Raw genomic sequence first — 4,007 nt, 5'->3', positions numbered from 1 at the left:
GCGCCTCATCTCCTTACGGCCAGGTGCTGCCAGGGTTACAGGATACCAGCTCTTTTGGCTGGGTACGTTTATTTGCCGAAACTATAAATCCAGGTTGAAATATAATGAAAAATGTCAGTTCTGAAACAATTTCATCATGTTTCCAGTAGATCAATCAGTTTTTATGCGTATTTGTGTCAAAAGAAGCACAGATTCAGTAAAACCAAAACCAGGTTTTGATGCTATATGATGTTAAGTCATATGTCCTGTAAATTTTTAATGTTTTTATTGCTAAACGCAACTATCCGAAGAATGTGATTAATTCCCAAATTGAAATAAAACAAAATGAGATCGGATTTGCCCATTGTTGTCATTACTAATGATACTAATTAATGTTATTAAGTCATGGCCATGATTTTTATCTTTTCTTTTTTTCTGCACTTCATCATATGGACTTAGTTCTGTGGTATGGACTGAAGAGATCTTATAACTTTATAAAACAAAACAAATTCGAGAATAAAACTCACCTCTACCACAAAAACACGGGACACAAAACTGACATGAATGTATACAACACATATTAAATTAATCAATCCAGTTTAGCAGATGTGCAATTTTATTTTTTTTTTCAATCTCTCCATAACATTTCTGGGACTAAAAATATTTTACTCCTATCAATTTGCAATAACTGTTAATCCCCATGGGATTTAAAGAAATTTTATACAAAAAGCAAGTTGGCTATTGAGATACTTGTAATTCGCAGGTGTGAAACATAGAGGGCGCACCTGATCCACTTTAAAGTGGAAACCTCGCAGCGATCCACTTGAACTTTGAGCAGGATGAATGGCGTTAAAATTCATTCAAGTGGTCACAGATACCGGGTTAGAGCTTGATGGTTTTGATTATTGCACAATTGTTCAAAATACAGAAACATTTTAAGTAAAATGAAATTGACAAAAAAAAAAATGGATGCTTCAGAGAAAATAGCTGAAAACCAGGGAATCTACAGTCTACATTGCACTAATTTAGCGTAGAAAGATGAGTTTCTTTAAACACAGAATTGCACTTATTCTGTAATTAAACCATTTTTGCAGAAAATGTTGTTTTAGAATGGCAATTTCTCAGTAAGAAACATGATAATTAGTTGTGTGAAATGCAACACTTCTTTAATAGGAACATGTTTTTGTGAGGTTAATGTTGCAAAATGTGAGTGAAACATTTAGTGGCATCATGGAGTCCCTCTTTTGACCGGCTTTGGGTATATTATCTTTTGCAAATCCTACTAAATACTTACTAGCAACACCAGAAGTGCTATGAAAAGAAAAAATGTTCATGCTTGATGAAATGTTTGATAATCTAATCAAGTGTAAGGTTTATATTTAGATCCACTCTCCAGTCCTAGATTATTTTTCAGCCAGATTAGACGTTCATGCTGCAAGTGTGTGAATGTGTGTAAGGAGGGATTTAAGTATTACCTTCATCCAAAAACTGACCAATTTTGGTACCAGCATGTGATCTGTAGACGTGGCTAGAGTTTTTATACTGAACTTTTTCACATTTTAACAAGTTGCAGTGATTTTTATCTTGATTTTATGTGACAGACCAACACAAAGTAATGTATGTTTGTAAAGAAGAAGAAAAAGCACATATAGTTTGTTATATTTGCTAAACTACCAAATAACCTCCAATTCCTTTTTGTTTCTAATTTAATTTCATCATAACAACTATTCTGCAGTGGTTTTAGAGGTTGGTTAGGGAACATTAGTGCACAAACAGGAGTTGCAGAGATCCACAGTACAGTTGTGAGAATCTCTGAATAGGACAGATATTAGTTGTCAAAAAATTTTCCCTTTATGGACGACTGACAAAGCAGAGTAAATGATATTACAACGCACTGTAGTTTTAAGTCAGTAGTTTCTGAAGCGCACAGATGAAGGGAATGCAGCTTTCACAAATCTGCCTTCAATGTCGCCATTTGTTTTGACAATAATGGCACAAAGACCCCGCCTCCCCCCGTGAACTTCACTGTGTGTTTTCTGGTGAGTGAGTCTATTGAAATTTACCACATTAGACACACAACATAGTTCCAGAAGTGTGATGGAAGGATAACCCCCTTAACAACACACATAAACACACACACACTAGTCACACACGCCTTGCAGACACACCCCCAAAGCACTGGCGCCATCAGCTAAATCCCCCTCCTCCCCCAGCCTCACCTCTCCACCCACCCTTAACTGACCTCTAATTATGTCATGCGAAAAAGCTGTGTCCCATTGAAAGGCTCTCTTAATCAAACCCAATTAATTCTGCTATTTTCCTGTATTATCCTGTGCGTGGAACGCGTCTTTCCAATAAGACTGTTAACTCCAGCCATGCTCCTCTCAGATTTACAAGAGTGCAGGAGCAAAATAATGCATTGCACAATTAATCAATTAGTCTTTGTCATCTCTGTTCTCCCTGATGAATACAGTAACTGTGGAGCTGACGTGAGTCAGGATGTCTGCAGAAGTGTATCTCCCATTATCCAACAAAATTGTTTTTTGGCAGGCATCCTAATTTTTGCTTATTTGGGAGAAAACCAAGCAGAAGAATCCTGAACTCTTCTTCCTTGCTTTGTAGCATGCATGTCTTTTGGTCATTAAAATCACCATGCACAATCACAATCTCTCCATGCAATTTAAATCGGCACTATGACCAAGTTTCCACAGAAGGTTAGATTATTACAGTTTTACATTGTCTTGATAATAAATCATTATATTGTCATAATAATTATTTATACAGTTTGTTTTTCTTTCTATGGATTGATGAACTCTCATGTACGGGAATGTTTTGACATATCTTTCCAGGTCTTACACCAGTAACCGGTTGTATGCCTTTATTTATAGCAAACGGCACATGTGTAACCCACACCTTTAATCTCATCATCTCATTAGTGGGGTTTACCTGTCCTCGTATTGTAGTGCACATGAGGACTCGGTGGCCTAATTGAGACATCTGACTCCCAAGTTGCTTTCGAAGAAGTCTTAATCTCAGAAGTACTCTTACCTCTGCTGGTCTGTCACTTGAGGTCATGAGTTGTGTTAATGTTTCATTGGTTAGGTCAGGTTGTGTTTGTCTCTACATGTGACTCAGGTGATGATGAGTGAATTACAATTCCCAGGAAGGCAAAGCAGGTGATTCCAAAGTATGCGCAAAAAATGTATTTGTACCTTTCATGGGAAGGTTTTGAACAAATTGCAGCATTCATTGTGTTTCCTAAAAAAAAATTATTGTTTCAAATCATTTTTGAAACAATCATTGCATAGAAATTATATTTCTATGCATTTTCCTATATCAGGGACAGAGAAAATGCACTTACATCAAAAAATGTTGAGTTTGAGCTTTGGATTTTTATTCTTTGGTGACACACATGTAGTTTGGAGCAGTTCCAGTTGTCATAGCTTTATATTTTTTATATTTTGATATGTTCAGTTTTAAATTAGTTTTCAGATTTATAAAGATTGACTCATATCTGCCTCACTTGAACGATATGTTCTCTTGTGTTTTCCAGTTCGAGTTTGAGAGAAATGGATCTCTATATTACATCAAATTTATACCTGAGGAAAATAGGAAACAGAGAAACTACTGGATTCCAAAAGACTCTGGTCAAGGTTGCTTGTTCTCCCTATGCGTGCCTGGGTTCTCACTATTCAAAAGCATGCATGTTGTGGTAGTTGTTCACTCTAAAATGCCCTCAGCTCTAAGTCTTTTAAAAAATATTTGTGAGTGTTTTGTGTACATAACAGTTCATGGTTGTGGTGGACTGGTGACTTGTGTACTCCGCCTATTGGACATTGACTGCAGCGACCCTGCATGCACTAAGCCAGCATTGGAAATGGATAGATGGATGCCTATTTATTGCCTATTTATTGTTGTGGGATTGTTTTTCCCCACACAGAATAAATGTACTCAAATTAAAGGACAGATTTTTCTAATTTTTTTTTTAGTTTAGGTCCCAACAGTGCACTAAAATGTTAATTTATTTT

Source organism: Poeciliopsis prolifica, unplaced genomic scaffold (genome assembly GCF_027474105.1).
Source record: "Poeciliopsis prolifica strain line A6 unplaced genomic scaffold, Auburn_PproV2 SCAFFOLD002, whole genome shotgun sequence".
In the NCBI taxonomy this organism is placed as follows: domain Eukaryota; kingdom Metazoa; phylum Chordata; class Actinopteri; order Cyprinodontiformes; family Poeciliidae; genus Poeciliopsis; species Poeciliopsis prolifica.
This window is presented reverse-complemented; position numbering follows the sequence as displayed.